The sequence below is a fragment of the Schistocerca serialis genome, chromosome 7 (assembly GCF_023864345.2).
Source record: "Schistocerca serialis cubense isolate TAMUIC-IGC-003099 chromosome 7, iqSchSeri2.2, whole genome shotgun sequence".
Taxonomy (NCBI): domain Eukaryota; kingdom Metazoa; phylum Arthropoda; class Insecta; order Orthoptera; family Acrididae; genus Schistocerca; species Schistocerca serialis.
The window spans coordinates 550,663,486-550,683,343 of record NC_064644.1 but is presented as its reverse complement, the minus strand read 5'-3'; positions in this window follow the sequence as shown (position 1 = coordinate 550,683,343).

The window sequence follows — 19,858 nt, the reverse complement described above, 5'->3', positions numbered from 1 at the left end:
ACAGATTCACGTCAACGATATCTGCCTATAATTATGTATTTCTGTCTTAAGATCCTGCTTACAAAGGAGAATAACTTGGGCGTTTTTCCGGTCACTAGGAACCCTTCATTGCCGGCCGCGGTGGTCTAGCGGTTCTAGGCGCTCAGTCCGGAACCGAGGGCTGCTACGGTCGCAGGTTCGAATCCTGCCTCGGGCATGGATGTGTGTGATGTCCTTAGGTTAGTTAGGTTTAAGTAGTTCTAAGTTCTAGGGGACTGAGGGACTGATTGTGGTGTCACCGCCAGACACCACACTTGCTAGGTGGTAGCTTTAAATCGGCCCCGGTCCATTAGTATACGTCGGACCCGCGTGTCGCCACTATCAGTAATTGCAGACCGAGCGCCGCCACACGGCAGGTCTAGAGAGACTTACTAGCACTCGCCCCAGTTGTACGGACGACTTAGCTAGCGATGCAACACTGACGAAGCCTCGTTTATTTGCAGAGAAGATAGTTAGAATAGCCTTCAGCTAAGTCAATGGCTACGACCTAGCAAGGCGCCATAGCAATTGATAGTTATCGTATGAAGCACGTCTCATCAAGAACGATGTATACAAATGATGGATTAAAGTTAAGTATTCCAGAAGCTACGTACTTTTCTTTATAGCATTCATTACGTATCCTGTTTCAGACCTCACGCCATCCTGCGTGAGCTTATAGCGTGCATTTCGGCCTTCTCTAGCAATATAACACTGATAACCACAGATGTTAAGTCCCATAGTGCTCAGAGCCATTTGAACCATTTGAACCCTTCATTGCCCCAGCGATCTACGATAAACTACCGTTACAAGATGGGCAAGTTGTTTTGTATAATCTTTGTAAAATCCTGTTGGTATCCCATCTAGTCCTGATAGCATTCCACTACTAAGCGATTGTAGTTGCTTTTCTACTCTGCGATCGGTTACGTCGCTTGCAGGACACGGATCGGAGTACTTGAAAACTAATTAAAATGGAACAGCACTTACTGACAGCAGAAATTCCTGCTGGTTTTAAAACCGATGTCATTTACAGGACGTGCAAATTATCTCCCTCCATGCTGGTTAGGACCAGTTTACGACCACTGTCCTTACGCCGCTTTACGTGGCTGCGAGAGGCACGCCATTCCTCTGAGACACTTTGGACAGTCCTCGCAACAAATCGGACAATTTAATTCGCAGTGTGCTTATCTGCACCTCTAAACACGATGCGTCTTTTCTTCCGTTCTGTCACGTCTTCACGCTGAAACATCTTACCGTGTTGATTCTGCACATTCGAATAACAATCCTCACAGCCCAGTGCCATCATTTACGACAGTGGTAGAAGATTACCGACCATATGGTTATTGTTTTACACCATGTATGCCACTCAGAAGCTACCACTCTGCGCTTTTAATGGGGCGACTAATACACTAAGAAAGAAAAAAGAAATCGCACACTACAAAGGGACTGTCCGAATAGCAAGGAACTTTGTATATTTGATATACGTACACTATTGGCCATTAAAATTGATAAACGAAGAAGAAATGCAGATGATAAACAGGTATTCATTGGACAAATATATTATACTAGAAGTGACATGTGATGACATTTTCACGCAATTTGGGTGCATAGATCCTGAGAAATCAGTACCAAGAACAAAGACCTCTGGCCGTAATAACGGCCTTGATACGCCTGGGCATTGAGTCAAACAGAGCTTGGGTGGCGTGTACAGGTACAGCTGCCGATACAACATCAACACGATGGCACAGTTCATCAAGAATAATGACTGGCGTATTGTGACGAGCCAGTTGCTCGGCCGTCATTGACCAGACGTTTTCAATTGGTGAGAGATCTGAAGAATGTGCTGTCCAAGGCCGCAGTCGAACATTTTCTGTATCCTGAAAGGCCCGTACAGGACCTGCAACATGCGGTCGTGCATTATCCTGCTGAAATGTAGGGTTTCGCAGGGATCGAATGAAGGGTAGAGCCACGGGTCGTAACACATCTGAAATGTAACGTCTACTGTTCAAAGTGCCGGCAATGCGAACAAGAGGTGACCGAGATGTGTAACCAATGGCACCCCATACCATCACACCGTGTGATACGCCAGTATGGCGATGACGAATACACGCTTACAATGTGCGTTCACCGCGATGTCGCCAAACACGGATGCGATCATCATGATGCTGGAAACAGAACTTGGATTCATCCGAAAAAATGACGTTTTGCCATTCGTGCACCCAGGTTCGTCGTTGATTGTTCAAATGGCTCTGAGCACTATGGGACTTAATTTCTGAGGTCATCAGTCCCCTGGAACTTAGAACTACTTAAACCTAACTAACCTAAGGGCATCACACACATCCATGCCCGAGGCAGGATTCGAACCTGCGACCGCAGCGGTCGTGCGGTTCCAGACTGTAGCGCCTAGAACCGCTCGTCCACTCCGGCCGGCGTTCTTCGTTGAGTACACCATCGCAGGCGCTCCTGTCTGTGATGCAGCGTCAAGGGTAACCGCAGCCACGGTCTCCGGGCTGTTCATGCAGATGGTTGTTGTCTTGCAAACGTCCCCATTTGTTGACTCAGGGATCGAGACGTGGCTGCACGATCCGTTACAGCCATGCAGATAAGATGCCTGTCATCGCGACTGCTAGTGATACGAGGCCGTTGTGATCCAGCACAGCGTTCCATATTACCCTCCTAAACCCATAGATTCCATATTCTGCTAAGAGTCATAGGATCTCGATCAACGGGAGCAGCAATTTCGCTGTACGATAGACCGCAATCGCGATAGACCGCAATCCGACCTTTATCAAAGTCGGAAACGTGATGGTACGCATTTCCCCTCCTTACACGTGGCATCACAACAACGTTTCACCAGGCAGCGCCGGCCAAGAGCTGTTTGTGTATGAGAAATCGGTTGGAAACTTTACCTCATGTCAGCACGTTGTAGGTGTCGCCACCGGCGCCAACCTTGTGTGAATGAAAAGCTAATCACTTGCATATCACAGCATCTTTCTGCCGGCTAAATTTCGCGTCTGTAGCACGTCATCTTCGATGTGTAGCAATTTTAATGGTTAATAGTGTATATAGACAAGCATATGATTTCAATTTCAGAAAAAACTGATAGATTTATTCGAGAGAGAGAACTTCAGAAACTGAGAAAGTCGTTTACGTATTGGGCCACCTCTGGCCCTTATGCAGCAGTAATTCGGATTGGTATTTATACATAGAGTTGTTATATGTTCTCCAGAGACATATCGTGCCACATTCTGACCAATTGGCGCGCTCCATCGTCGTGGCTGAAGGGCCTCGCCCATAATGCTCTAAACGTTCTCAATTGGGTAGAGGGCCGGCGACCTTGTGAGGCGCAGAGCCTGTACGTCGTCCCTATTGAGAGGGGAGACCTGCGAACAGGCGTGCAGTGTGAGTCACGCCTGGACAGAGCGGGTCAGATGGCTCGAGTGTACGTAGTGCCTATGTGTTGTGATAGAGGTCACTAGCTGGCGGACACTGTTGGAGATGCGGTCAAAATACTCTCAATTTTATTTCCGACTTTACTCGTTTAATTACCTAATTTTTTACTAATTATTGCTATTATTATGACAGTGAAAGAAACACTGTTTTATGTAAAGTTTTTATAGTATATATTGGAGTAACAGGTCACCTGAATAATGTTCAAGAATCACCTGTATCTTAAAGTCATTTGTACGGGGAATTTACTGTAAGCTACTTCGTCAGTTTATGGTATTAAGGAAATAAGATTATGATTTCAGAAAAATAGTTTTGTTAAGAGGGAATTAATTTTATATTTGTGGGTTTTCAAAATTTAATAATGGTAATTTACTTTTTATTTCAAAGACGAGTTTTGATTGGACTGAGCGGGCTTGATGCTGGTTTCTCCGCCACTCAGAAATTAGCATATCGCGCGATTTTGGCAGCTAGAAACTTCTTTTGTGTAGAGAAAGAGAGAAAGAGAGAGAGAGAGAGAGAGCTCAGTCGCGGCTTGGATCAGGCGTATTGATATGTGCTCCGTTGAAAATTATTAATATTGTGATATTTCGGTACTAAAATGTTTCAGAAGTGCCGTAAAGTGTGGAATAAAATTCGAGTTAATGTACGGGATGAAATTCAGAACTTTTAGTGTCGTTTAAATGATTAATTACAGCGTGGCGTGTTGTTTGCTCGCGAACTTGAACAATTTGTTCCGTGAGAGTGGCACTTGCAACATCTTTATTTATCTATTTTTATATTGCGTATGGCAGTACAGCGACAATATTTTATATAAGTACAACAATATGTAAACGAAATGTATAAAACAAAACAATGTGTAAATAGTACATGTGTAAAAAACAAGCATTAGCACAAAAGGATAAAGTACAAACACTCAAGACAAAATAACTACACGTTAAAAGCTTGGCAAGCCTGACTAGAAACTCATTCTTATGTTTAAAGCTCAATATCTAGATTCCACAGCCAATCCAAAGCAGAGGGTTTCACATATATAACCTCAGAGACAGGTCGGGCGTATCTTCTTAAGGGGCATTCCACAGTAATATGGCGGACGTTCTGTTCTGGTGCTCCACAGTCACAGGCTGGTGAGTCGCATAGACCCCACTTGTACTTATATGCATTGCATCTTGCATGGCCCGTTCTGATACGGTTTAATTTAGTCCAGGTACATCTCTTCAGGTCAAAGCCCGGTAATTCCAGAGTAGGATCTTGGATACCTTGTTTATTAAATCCAGAGTCATTCCAAAAGTGCCGCCATTGCCCCTTGATGTCAGGTTGATGTTCTTGTGTATTAACCCATATAGGCTTCCGTGACTTCAAGCGGGTCGATGGTATTTCGTTCAAAACATCATGGATTGGTAGATTCTGTGGGTAATCTGAGTCATGAATTTTTGACCACTCTCTTGCTGCTGCTTCTCGCCTTCTCAATTGTGGAGGTGGGATATTGCTTAGAGTATGCAGCCAATGGATTTGGGGTGGATTTAATAGTACCCATTATTATCCTCATACACTCATTCAACTGGACATCGATTTTCTTAGTATGAGTACTCGAATGCCAGACAGCAGAGCAATATTCGGCAATAGGATATACCAGGGCTATTGAGGCAGTACGTAAGGTGGATCCTTGAGCTCCCCAAGTCGAGCCAGCCAATCTTCTGACGACTCTATAGCTCTTGGCTTACATAGATGTTTTTTGTAAGTCTAGTGTTACGCCAAGGTATTTGGGGTTGAAGTTGTGTTTGACTCTTTGTTCACAGAAGTTCACATTCAGTTCCTGGTGGGCCATTTTATTGTTCAAGTGGAAAGCACACCCCTCAGTCTTGGTTGGATTAGGGCAGAGTCGCCATTTTTTGTAATAGTAATTCAAGGACTCCAGATCTTCTGTGAGTACGTTCGCTCCTTCCCCAAGTGTTTTAATTTGTACAACTAGTGCCAAATCATCGGCGTAGCAAAATTTCCTGCTGACTGTATTTGGCAAGTCGCTAATATACATATTAAAAAGGGTTGGAGCCAACACAGATCCTTGAAGAAGGCCATTTTTTATTTTATACGATCTGCTGGTGTTGTGGCCGATGCTCACTTTGAAAGACCTGTTCGCCAGCATGTTGTTCATTAAGGTAGCCAGTTTTAAACTAGGTATTTGTACATCTGAGCGAGCAATTCTAAACGAAACAATCCGTTGGAAAACTTTCGGTGAAGGATTACTATAAACTGGCTACAGTTATGAATGAGGTGTGCGTGTGAACTTTTGAGACCATGTACAGCTTAGAATATGGCTTGGTAGTGACTGGTCCAAATTACGCAAAAATTTCACGATTAGTCTGTTCTAACATTCTGCGTGGTGTCTGTCTGTTCTAAGTCGTGTCTCCCTACCACTTTCGCGCAACGACGGTCTGAGCGTGTTCTTTTAGGGAACTGACTAGTTTGAAGCTGGGACCTGTTGCTGGTAAGGAGACGCCAGACCACACATGACATGTAGAGTTCAGAAGAGTTCAGTGAGACTAGCGATGATATAACCAAATACTTAATGCTTTCAGCGTCAGCTCCACTGCACTCCCTGTAAAAGAATCTTAATACTAACTAAATTTAGTGGAAGGGGTTCAAGGCTTTCCTATTTTTAGTTAGCTGGTAAAATAACGTCGAAAAAGCAGTTAATTTTACCATTAGGAATTTTATTCTACTCACAAAATAATGTTTATAAATCGCACTATTGATAAAAGGAAATATTTTAATACAGGATGATAAAAACCAACTGCGTTCAACAAAAATATGAACGAATATTCCCTGAGTGGGTTTCCAAGGTCTACAATGGATCGAAGGATGACCTACGCCATATCACATCTATAATCTAGGTTTAAATTAAGTTTCACAAAAGAGAAAACTATCAAAATGGTCTACAGTGACCCTCAATTATCTTTAATTACTTCTCTAACTTGTCGTAAATTACAGTGGCTGATGTGGCTTCTCAATAATTGTATAACAGAAAATCATCGTGTTTCAGATTTTAACTAACGTAGCAAATGTGAATACCATAAGCTTCAATTAACGATCGACACTAGTATTACGTAGAAAGGGGATGTAACAGAGGAGACTTCTGCAGTTCTGAGTGAAGCCTTATGCCCTCAAAAATGTGGCATCGTGTGCGTTCATTACCTTGTCGGTGTTCGTCAGGGGGCAGCGGCCGGCGCAGCTCCATACAGCTCGCCGTCTTGGAAGCAACTCTCTCCTACCTTCTCCTTAATACAATTTACCGAAGTTAGTTTAGAAAAAACCTATCTGACTGTGTTTTTATCTGACCAATCAGGGTCTCAATGTTAACCTTAAACTCCGCCTACAAAAATTCTGTCTATCCAATGAGAAACGTAATACTTTTCGTGGTGGGGCAATGTTTTTAACGTTTGCAACGTAACAGAGACGCGAAAAAGTCTCACACTAAAACTTGCGGCTGGTGTGGCCCTTTTAGTGTTATCGTAAGATCTATACTGTTCTTCTGGAGGACTCTAGCTTTTAACATGGGCTGGGGGTGGTCCTGGTGGTTATCTGCCGACGTGGATGTCCGTCCCTTATCGTAGGGCCTTCTAGCTTAACACGGTTCTGCTCTCGGCTTCTGTTCTCGTTTCTCCCCCTGGAACTGCGTCTGTCTCACGGTGGGAAGGAATGACATGCATTTAGGCTTTCTTGTGTTAGTCTGTGGTGTTCCATTTGCTCACTCGTTACTCGTATTACTTTGGTTAATTTAATGTCACGATTTATTCGGAGCTATGTGACATACTACTGGATTTGCTTATCATGTCAGGGTTTTCATGGAAACTGTTGGATTTGCCTGACACCTTACACTGTGTGAAATTTAGACGTTTTGCCCACAAGGATCGTAGTGTCCTGCGTACATCTAAGGAATACGTTCCAGTTGCCGCGCTATTTCACTCTCACACTGCGATGCACCTGTTATCCGTAGCGCAGGAGAACTGCAGGAAAAGCAGATCATGTGCTATTTTCTGACAATCTGCCACTATTTGCACTGAGGTGACGATAGTCATGGGAGACCTCTCAGTGTTGCGTCGGACCTCCTTCTGCCGGCATAGTGCAGCAACGCGACGTTGAATGGATTCAAGAAGTCGTTGGAAGTCCACTGTAGAATTATTCACCCATGCTGCCCCTATAGCTGCCCATAATTGCGAAAGTATAGCCGGTGCAGGATTCTGTGCACGAAATGACCTCTCGATTATGACCCATAAATGTTCGATGGGACTCATGTCGGGCGATCTGGGCAGCCCGATCATTCCCTCGAACTGTCTAGAATGTTCTTCACACCAATGACCAACAACTGTGACCTGGTGACATGGCGCAGTGTCATCCATAAAAATCCCACCCTTGTTTTTGGAAAATGAAGTCCATGAATGACTACAAACGGTCTCGAACATAACCATTCCCAGTCAATGATCGGTTCAGTTGGACAGGAAGACCCACACAGTCCATTCTATGTAAACACAGGCCACACCATTATGAAGCCACCACCAGCTTGCACAGTGCCTTGTTGACAATTTGGATCCACACTCGAACCCCGGCATCAGATCTTACCAACTGAAATCGCGACTCATCTGACCAGGCCATCGTTTTCGATTCGTCTAGAGTCCAATAGATACGGTCATTAGCCTAGGAGAGGCCCTGCTGAAGATGTCGTGGTGTTATCAATGGCATTCGCTTCAGTCATCTGCTGACAAAGCCCATTAACTACATATTTCGCCGCACTGCCCAATGGATGCGTTCGTCATACGTCGCACATAGATTTCAACGGTTATTTCACGCAATGTTGCTTGTCTGTTAGCAAACGCCGCTGCTCACGCCCGTAAAGTGAAGGCTGTTGGTCACTGCATTGTCCATGGTGAGAGGTAATGCGTGAAATTTGGTATTCACGGCACACTCTTGACACCGTGCGTCTCGGAACACTGAATTCCCTGAGGATTTCCGAAATTGGTTGTCCCACGTGTCTAGCTCCAACTACCATTCCGCGTTCAAAGACTGTTAATTCCCGTCCTGCGGTCATAACCACGTCGGAAACCTTTTCAGATGAATCACCTGAGTACTAATGAGTTCTCCGCAAGTGCACTGCCGATTTATACCTTGTGTACGCGATACTACCGCCATCTGTATATGTGCATATCGCTACATAACTACTTTTGTGACATTGTATATTGTGTAATGGTGTTGACGTAGGACGATAAGTGTAACTTACTTCTTTAAGGCGGGAGGGGGGGGAGGGGGGGGGGAGGGGGGCACGACGTCAAACGGGCCGACTTGGAACAGGAGAGGCACCACAAGACATTACAAACTAATTCATAAAACTTTGTCAGCATTACCAGGAAGGATTCAGGATTCACATTCATAGCAGTGTAAGTTCAAAAACATAATAAAATAATTTTTCTTTTACATGTGAAGTTTCATCATTGTTTCACTTGATATTGGTTGCATTTGTTGCTGTAGGTACACTTTTATTCATAAGTCAGACAGATTCTTCGATGAATTTTGCACAGCATACAATCCATACTTATAGGAGTATGAAACTCTAGAATTTATTTAATTTATGAAAAAATGAGTGAGCTGCTATATTTTAAACTTCATGTTTACAAAAAACTCAAATTTTATAGTTAATTATCTAATTTTTACCACAGTTTTTTGCACCGAGCGAGGTGGCGCAGTGGTTAGACACTGGAGTCGCATTCGGGAGGACGACGGTTCAATCCCGCGTCCGGCCATCCTGATTTAGGTTTTCCGTGATTTCCCTAAATCGCTCCAGGCAAATGCCGGGATGGTTCCTTTCAAAGGGCACGGCCGACTTCCTTCCCCGTCCTTCCCTAATCCGATGACACCGATGACCACGCTGTCTGGTGTCCTTCCCCAAACAACCCCACCCCCAACCACAGTTTTTAATAAATTTGGAAAATTCTGCAGTGTCATACAGCTGTAAGTGTGGTTTGTATGTAGAATTCGTCAAGTATCTCTCTTACTGATGAAGATGAAGAAAAGTGTACCTATAGCAACAAATTCAGCCAATAGTAACAGAAAAAATGAGGAAATTTCACATCTACAAAAAGTTTATTTTGTTATGTTTTTGAACTTCCACTGCTATGAACGTGAATCTTGAATCCTTCCTGGTCATGCTGACAAAGTTTTATGAATTTATTTATAAAAGTATAGACAGCGGAAATTAAAATGTCCTGTGGTGCCTCACCTGCTCCAAGTCGTCGTGTTGGACCTCCTTAAGATCCCTAGTATTTTAACAATCCCGTGGAGTTTTTCTTTTTTTTTCAATCGAGAGGAGAACGAGTATCTGGCTTTCTCAGCTGATTTCTATTTCGATCTCATTGGGTTCAACAGACAAATGGTTCAAATGGCTCTGAGCACTATGGGACTTAACTTCTGAGGTCATCAGTCCCCTAGAACTTAGAACTACTTAAACATAACTAAATTAAGGACATCACACACATTCATGCCCGAGGCAGGATTCGAACCTGCGACCGTAGCGGTCGCGCGGTTCCAAAATGAAGCGCTTAGAACCGCACGGCCACACCGGCCGCCCTTCAACAGACAGTTTTCGACGTTAACGCAGTTACACTTTCGTTAACTAGGTATATACTGCTGTTCGCAGAATTACCTTTAATGCATTCTGTTTGTGAGTAAAGACGATGTCGGAAAATCATCCAGTTTCATGTTTATCTTTTGGCCGATCTGTAAAATGACAATGCGTCTCATTTACGCAGCTTTCACGAGATGGCCGTTTACGACACTGCAGCGACAATCGACTACATCCTGTCACTCAGCCACACGGACCAGGTGTCCTACGTGGGACACTCCATGGGCGGAACCTTGATCTTCGTGCTGCTGTCTATGCGACCAGAGTACAACAGGAAGGTCGACGTGGCGGTGTCGTTCGCACCTGTCTGCTTCATGGGCCACACAACCAGTCACCTCCTGAAGTTACTGGCGTACACTGCTCCCTACTTCGAGGTGAGTGCTTGTTACCTACATTTATAACCCACTTGTGATAACATACACAGTCTGATCAAATATCTCCGGATACCTGCTAATGGACGTTGACATGGGGTGTGTCAACCATTCGCATTCTGACGAACTTGAAATCTGCTTGAGAGGCTTCTAACGAAGTGTCTGAATGTCAGTGGAAGAATCGCGGACTATTCTTCCTCGAGGACCAAAACCAGAGAATGTAGTGATGCTGGAATGAAGTCGACGTCCTCACTCATCTAAAGAGGTGTTCCACTGCGTTTAGGAAGGGATTCTGGGCAGGTCAGTCCGCTTCAGGGAAGTTACTGACCTCAGGCAGTAGCCTCACAGATGCAGCCTTACGACGCGGTGCATTGCAATGCTGATACAGAAGGTCATTGTCCCCTGACTGTTCTGTACGCTGTAGAACATCTTCGTATACTTACGCATGTTGTGTTATTTTAAGCGCAATAGGAGGACCAGTTCCTAACTACGAATACCACCCCCATACCGTAACACCATTTCCTCAGCACATCAATGTCAGAAACTTTTCCATCGGATTGCTACAGCGTATAGCGTCATTCATCCCTCCAATTCGCTCGTCTCCAACCATTCACCGTCCAGCGGCGTCACCACCTTAACTATGTCTTAGCATTGACAGCAGATACGTGCAGCTGCTCGATCACTGTACCACATTCTTCTTAACGCCCTACGCACTGTTACTGTGCCAGCTGCATTGTTGGTAACACTTTCGATATCACGAGTAATTTCTGTCTCTTATTTCAAGATATTTTTTACTACCACCCTGCGCAATGATCAACGGTCGCCTTAGCTCATGGTCTCGCGGTAGCATTCTCGCTTCCCCAGCACGGAGTCCCGGGTTCGATTCCCGTTGGGGTCAGGGATTTTCACCTGCCTCGAGATGACTGGGTGTTGTTGTGTCGTCTTCCTCATCATCATTCATCCCCATTACGGTCGGAGGAAGGCAATGGCAAACCACCTCCACTGGGACCTTGCCTAGTACGGCGGTGCAAGTCTCCCGCATCGTTCCCCTATGCTCTGTCAAGAAGTATGGAACTTCATCATCATCATCCCTCAGTACAAGAGGTTTTCCTGCTCCCGGTTTTGCTGTTGTTGTACCACTTCGCAATCACATTACCAACAGTCGACTTGGACAGCTTCAGAGCGGTTAGAAAGTCGCTGATGAATTTATTACTCGGGTGGCATCCAATGAGTAGTTCAAGTGTCCGCCCCGATAGAAGAGTGGTCCGCGTGACGGATTGCCGACCTACGGGCCCGGGTTCGATTCCCGGCTGGGTCGAGGATTTTCTCCGCTCAGGGACTGGGTGTTGTCTTCATCATCATTTCATCCCCATCCGGCGTGCAGGTCGCCCAGTGTGGCGTCGAATGTAGTAAAACCTGCGCCAGGGCGGCCGGACCTGCCCCGCAAGGGGCCTCCCGGCCAGTGACGCCTAACGCTCATTTCCATTACTAGTTTAAGTCAGGAGTCACTGAGCTCTCCGAACCGACACATTGTGCTACGACTGACTCTCCACCGACAACACAATACGCCTCGCCCACTTTTCTACTGGCGGGAACGCATCTCGTGACATCTATCGGTCATTCCCGAGCTACACACGAGTTTCCAGATACTTCTGATAAGATAGTGTACCATATTACAACCGTTTGCGAATAGTAGTAGTAGTAGTTTTACCAATCCAAGTTTCGGAAGTTCTATTTGCCAGAAATATATTGCAAGTCTGCCAAGTAACCCTATATACCGGTGTAACTAGAAATAGTCCCAGTTCATACGCTTTTTAAGCTAGCAATATTTTTGTTAGTAACGCGCCATCTTTAGTGAAAATATTTTATTTTGTTCTTTTAGTCCAAAACGAAGGAAGGAAGGAATATTAGAGTTTAACGTTGCGTCGACAACGCGGTCATTAGAAATGATACTCCGAAGATAAAATTCCAAATATGAGCATACACGTCTTTGTTAAATTTCTTAATCAGTAATTCCAGTCAGCACGGAGTAGAAAATCAACGGCAGAGTTGCTAGTTCTACACAAAACAAAGTCACAGGACATAATTAAAATATTATTCATGATTATCTTCATGTGGCCTGAAATATACTTTTTCTGCGTCGTCGAAAATTTCCCATGTTCGCATTTACACTTCTGATAACACAACATAATCATGCCTGTACTACGTCACTAAAATGATACTTTAATTAGTGTTACAAGGATTTACTAATAAATCAAAGCTTATATTGCTGTTACCTGTATATCAAATTAAAGAGAATACGATTAAATTCGTCAAAATACACATTGAACTCAAAGACGGGAGATTCCGCTATTTGAAGTTAATGATCTCAAACATGATGGAGTTGTGGAAAGAATGTATTGTGCTACACTTCACCTACCTTCACATGCCATCAAAACATGTGTAATCGAAATACTGCCTCAGGCTACAAATTGTCAAAGGAACATCTCCGTACTCTGCTAGTCAAGAGATCAGAGGTTTCTTGCTAGTCGTTGTGCTCCGTGTGTGGGTTCTTCTCCATCTGAGTTTACTTGTAATATATACGATTCTTGTCAAAGAAGACTGGTTGCTGTTTGGTCTACGAGTACACATTAGCCTACCTATTTCAATACCTTTCCCTATGTATCGTCAAGGTCTGGATTCATTGAGGCTTTATTTTGGGGCTCAGCTTTCACGACACTCAGTTTAGTCAGAAGACTATAGGGTGTTGCTACCACATCCAAACTTTACACTCTGGAAGTCATCATACGGCGTGTAGTTTGGGGCGGGGCGGCGCAGTGGGGGATGGTACTTTATATACTGCTGCCAACTGCCCGTTTTTATACCAGTCGCGAATCGTGCCAGGATAGAACGATTGCTGGTAACCCGCTGTTTGAGATTCATGCTCTTACTTTACTGTCATGGTCTCTTTGCGAAATACGTGTAGGAGGAAGCAAGATGATGAATGCCTCCTCTACAAATTTTAAGAGTTAGCCACAGCAATGGGACAAAGCGGGCATCTGCATTGTTGCCAAATTTATTCAAGAGGGCAGATCCCAGATGGTGCCCATAGATGTGGCAATGTCACACTGATTTCATAGCGGGAAGTTCAAATTTTGGCGGGAAAATAGCTCAGCTGGGTTAACTCCATTAACCAACTCCACCCACCGCCACCCCTACACCTGGAATTGCTGGAAAATCCAGAAAAATGGCAGGAATATCAAACATAATGTCTGGAGACCAACTGACCTAGTTCACAACACCACCACCAGAGGTTGGTCCTCCTACACTTCCCCTGCACTCCCCTTCCCTCACCACCTGTGATACAACCAAAGATAGCTACCTGAGGAAAAATGGCGGGAATTCAAGTTTATTGCTACGAATATCAAATTTTATATGTTTACCTTGAGATTCGGAGTCCAACTGCTCTAGTTCACGACATCACCAACAGAAGACACAGTTGGCCCTCCCCCACTCCTCCCTTCTCCTCTCACCATCTGGAAATCAGTGGGTAAAAGGACTCATTTGGTGTTGAGCAGTGCGCAGTATTGTTTATTTAAACAATTTGAGTTGCCATTGATCGATCACTAGACAGTTGCTCCGTAATAACTGCTAGATGTGGAGTGGATATTTTCGCTATTAGTCTAGCACTGGAGAAGTACTCCAGCCAAACTATCCAGCAGTCCTGTATCGGAAGGATGGGTTGTGGTGGTAAGAGGACAGCAACCTATCACTGAGGTATGGGGGAGTAGCCTCCTGCAAATCTACAAGTGAACACCTGCTGGAGGGGGGGATGATAGAGAGTTCCTCCAGTCAGTCTAGCCGATAGCCCTAGATGGTAAATAATAATAGGACAGCAAGCTATCACTGAAGTACATAGGAATAGCTGCTGCTGGGAAGAACATAAGGATAGGTAATAAAAGTATTAGAACAATGACCCACTGTCCGACTTCCCATATGTACTTTTGTAGCACCATCATTAGAGAGTGAAACACGCTTATACCAATTTACGAGTCACAAGCTGCAGCCTAGCCGACAGAAACATGGGAAATTTATCATATGATACTTTTTACGAATGCAGTGTTCATTATACAGGGTGTTTATAAATGAATATCAGGGTTTTAACGCTTTATAATATTTATTATATTAAACTTACAGTTATAAACGATATGTCAAATGAAAGAGCAACTCAAACAGTTTTACCAAGAACCTTATAAATGTTCAATGTGAGCATCATTTGACACACGGCACACATCAAGTCTATAGCCGAGTTCTTCCCAAACGTTGACTAGTGTGTCTTCAGTGATTGTAGCAACAGCTGCTTAAACCCGGTTTCTTAATTCAGGGAGGTCTGCTGGTAGTGGAGGCACGTACACACGATCCTTGATGAAGCTCCATAGGAAAAAATCGCATGGCGTTAGGTCGGGCGAACGTGGAGGCCATGCAAAGCTATCCAGCGTATGGGTACAGACTTGATGTGTGCCGTGTGACAAATGGTGCTCACATTGAACATTTATAAGGTTCTTGGTAAAGCTGTTTGAGTTGCACTTGCATTTGACATATCATTTACAACTGTAAGTTTAATATAATAAATATTATAAAGCGTTAAAACCCCGATATTCATTTATAAACACCCTGTATTACATCAACACATTGTCTAAGATGAAAAAGAAAACTGAACAGCACCTCCAGGCACCTCCAGTCTAGTTCAGCCCCAACTACCGAATGTATTATGTATGTGAAGAGTCGGCGAATCTGGGAGCTCCCTCCCATTACTGCTCTACGTCAGACCAACACGAGCACTTCCCCCATCCCTGATGTGGACTCCTCAGTTTAAAAAATCCTAAACGGGGATGTTGTTTTGTCATTACGCTTCGAATTTCTCAAGTGAAATGCAGATTCCTCCCGTTTATACGAGTTATTTTCGAGAATAGAAGAAATCGGACCATACACACGTTTCTCACATCACTGAAGAATCGTTACTTGTTGTGAAACTTGTGTACAACACTGTGGCATAGGCTATATTTCCTCTAAGTATTCTCTGATCAGGTAGATAAATATCTATCGCTTACTGTTACATCCTGCATTACAGTACTATACAGTTCTTTTTTGGATTATGACGGTGCGGTAAGAGCACACAGACATCCTTTGTCACAGGATGCCTCCACTTTCGAACTCTCTCTTAAAGTAACCAACTATCTCGTCAAATATGAAGTCTCTCGAGATCACAACAGGGAGAAGTTGTAAATTTCATGTTCATACTACATATCACTTTCTAAATTACATAATATAGCTGATTTTTATTACGATGATCCTCTGGCCCCGTGTAGGTTGCGTTAAAAGATATCACCACAACGAGAAAACACCTGATTGACGCTCCAACTCTCGAATCGTATCCGTGGTACTCTCACCGTCGCATCCACTTGCTCCGCGGCTCGTTATTGATATCAAATTGATAGGCTATTTAATTAATGGATCATGAGAGCTCATTTGCAAGGTGAGTAATTTTTTTTTTTTTTTTTTTTTTTTTTTTTTTTTTTTTTTTTTTCCTGCGACCGGGCTACACTCGCCAAGTACCTGTTACAGACGCTTCCGTGTTGTGTCTAGACTAGAGGCTTCCCACAGGGTAAGTAAACAGTTCCCTTGATTCCAAAACTGGGGGCAACGGTCGTCAAATAGCTGAAGGCATCCAACGCTATTTGCGTTCTGTCTCTCGGTTGTCTTGTCATGCTGATGGAAGTAAATCACTTGGAATTCTGGTATAATGGCCCCGAAGTAATCCTGCTCAGACGTTACGGTCTATGGGGACAGGAGGATGTTTGACTTCCTTCTCCAACCCCGGATTGCACGTGAACGAACCTCTGCCCACGTGCCATTGCTGTACCGATCGTGGTGCTTAAATTTCGCTCGGGTAAATATCAGGTTGTTGAACAATGTGCTTCCCCTGATCCCTCCTGCAAACAAATATCCTAAGATGTGTTTTCGAAATATCCCGGAAACGCTGACGTTGTGAGTAATAATAAATAATACAGACTGCCACCCCCCAAACGTGTATGAGTGTGTAGACCTCGGTTTCCCTCAGAGTACAGCCCTATAGAAGCGTTCCATGCTTACCACCACAAGAGTGGACGAATGATTCGAGACCTCGGTTAGGAATCCATGGAGGGAAGAGGATGTTCTTCCGAGGAACACTACTGAGAGCTAGCATTTGGAGCTGACTGCAGAAGGATTCTACTGTCGCCAACGTACATTTCGCATAAGGACGAAGATAAGATACAGGAAATTAGCGCTCATAGGGATGCATATCTTCTTCTTCTGCGGCTCTACAACTCCTTCCATTTATCCCGGCACCTTCCTATCTTTTACCACTTCCTATAGCCAATCGTCCTAAGCCCTAAGGTGTTCTTTGATTCTATCCTCCCATCTAATTTTCGATCGAAAACGTCGTCTCTGTCCATCTGGCTTTCCTTGGAAATTTTTTTTTTATTTCTCTATCATTCATCTGTCTATTCCACTTCGCACACTGGACTCGCATTCGGGAGGACGACGGTTCAATCCCGTCTCCGACCATCCTGATTTAGGTTTTCCGTGATTTCCCTAAATCGTTTCAGGCGAATGCCGAGATGGTTCCTTTGAAAGGGCACGGCCGATTTCCTTCCCAATCCTTCCCTAACCCGAGCTTGCGCTCCGTCTCTAATGACCTCGTTGTCGACGGGACGTTAAACACTAACCACCACCACCACCACCACCACCACCTATTCCACTTCAGCCTAGATGACTTCACAATTCTTATAACAAGTTTGTCTTTGTGGATGGCGCACAGCTCTTGGTTGGAACTCCTCCTCCATTCTCTCCTTTCGCAATCTGGGCTGATGATTCTCCTGTGTATCCTTGTCTGGGATGCATCCAGCTATTCAGCATCCTTTGCTGTCAGAGCCCAGGTTTCAGGGGCATGTGTAAGCACCGGTCTGATCAGTGTTTTGCAGTTCTAATCAAGAAGCAGAAGCTTTGTTAAGGCGAAATAAGCTTTACTTGCTACAATTAGTCTCTGCTTTATTTCATTTGAGATAATTTAGGCTAGCTACAATCGAGTCTAGGTACTTCAAATGATCGATTTTTTCAAAGGTATAAATTCGTTATTTTGGCTGGTATGTTCTCCCTGTGCGCTTTACCATGTTAGCCAGGTATTTTGTTTTCTGCTCATTGACATTTAGTCCTATATTCCTGTCGTCCTGTTCAAGTGCAATGAATGTCTCTTCCATTGCCGTCAGATTCCTTGCTACTATGTCGATGTCGACCGCATAGCCCAGCATCTGCACAGATTTATGAAACTTTGCGTTTCTCTCGTCATCATCCTTATTACCGTTATCAGTTTTTCTGGAATACCCAATTCACCTACAGCTTGATACTGTCTATACTATCGTACGCTATTTTAAAATCAATAAAAGGATGATATATTCCGACCCTATATCCCTCTGTTTTTTTTTTTTTTAATTTCTCTTATTCTAAATATCTGGTCGATAGTTGACTTACTGGGGATAAATTCACATTGGTACATCCCCGTTTCCCTCAGTATTATTGGAAGGAGTCAGCTGTATAGTATGCTGGAGCGGATTTTATAGCCTAGATTAAGCAGTGTGACCCCTCTATAGTCACCGCATTCCATCTGGTCTCCTTTCTTACATATAGGACATATAATTCTCTCTTTCCATGTTTCAGGTATCTCTTCTTCTTGCCACATTAGATTAACCAGTTTCAGGATTTTTTTTCTCAATTCATATCGACCTTCCTTGTAAAGTTCAGCTGGAATGCCGTCTCTTCTTGCCTCCTTGTTGTTCTTCAATTTGTTCATTGCAGATCACACTTCTTCTAAGTTAGATGGGTCCACACTTAGAAAAATAATAAGTAGAGACACTGTCAATGAAGACTCAAACACCATTACAGTGTTGTATTTGTAGCATGGTAATCATAGGAATACGATAAAGGAGATTAGGTTACGTAGAGGAGGGATATTTACTGTCAGTCATTCGATATCTATGAATTGTAGGTGTTATGCTTCTGAATTTCTTTGTGCAGTCCAAGTGTACTCTGCATGGTTATGAATTTCCACCTGTATGTTACTGTGCTGTGTTTCTCGTTGTGGCAGCTCTCTACTTGTCCACCTTCCGACCAGTGGAGTAGTGCTATAAAAACGTGATAGGATTTCGAGAGAATTGAAGGGAGTCTGTGACTTGACGGGGGGGGGGGGGGGGGTGGGGGACATCTCTTGCTCATCGAAATCAGGTGGACTCAAATGCTATATATCGAAGACTGCAAGATTCGTGAGAATACGACAGGCATGCGATACTGTAACGAGTGAGGTAGTTGAGAGGTGAGCTCTATACTGTTTCTTCTAAGTATTGTGGTCAAACGTATTACGGCCTCTCACGTACATCTGTAAAGTGACTGCAATGAAAAAATTAGGAACTGACATGAAGGCTTCTATAAAGAGACAATCAGCAGCATGAGTTCCGTCTTTTGTTTTCTAGATAAATAAGAGTCAACATTCTCCTGTCGGTTTGGTGTGCTTATAAATGTATCGACTGCCATCTCAATAGGTAGACTAAATTTACATTCATATGCCTACTTCACAAGCCATTGTACGGTGTGTGACGGTATCCTATAACACAACTAGTCATTCCGTTTCCTATTCCACTAAAAATACAGTGAGGGAAAAGGATTATCTGTAGCTACCCCTATGAGCGTAAATTTCGTGTATCTAATCTTCGTTATTATGCAACATGTACATTGGCGGTCAGCTTCAAGTGTCAGTTTTCAATACTGTTCCTCGAAAAGAACATCCTCTTCCCTCCAGGGATTCCCATTCGAGTTCTCTAACCATCCGCCCACTAATTTTGTGAGAGACAATAGGAATGCTTCTATGGACCTGTATTCTGAGGGGAACCGAGGTCTGCAGCCTCATACACGTTTGGAATGTGGCAGTTTGTATACTGATATTTTATTACTACTCACTATGTCAGCGTTTCTGGGACATTTCGAAAACACATCTTAGAATATTTCGGTTTGCAGGAGTTATGAAGGGAAGCATATTGTTCAGCATCCTTATATTTACGCCAGCGACATTTAAGCGCCAAGTCCTTCAGGGAAGGATAGGACAACTTTTGCGAGTCTGGAATCATTGACAGTTGTCGGACATGGCGAGCAGTACAGCTCTGAGGCGCGGGTGGAGTTTCGCACCCCTGTGAAAGCTGTTCACATGCAATCCTGGGTTGGAGAAGAGAGTGAAACATCGTACTGCCCATTTAGACCAACAGGTCTGAGCAAGATTACTTCG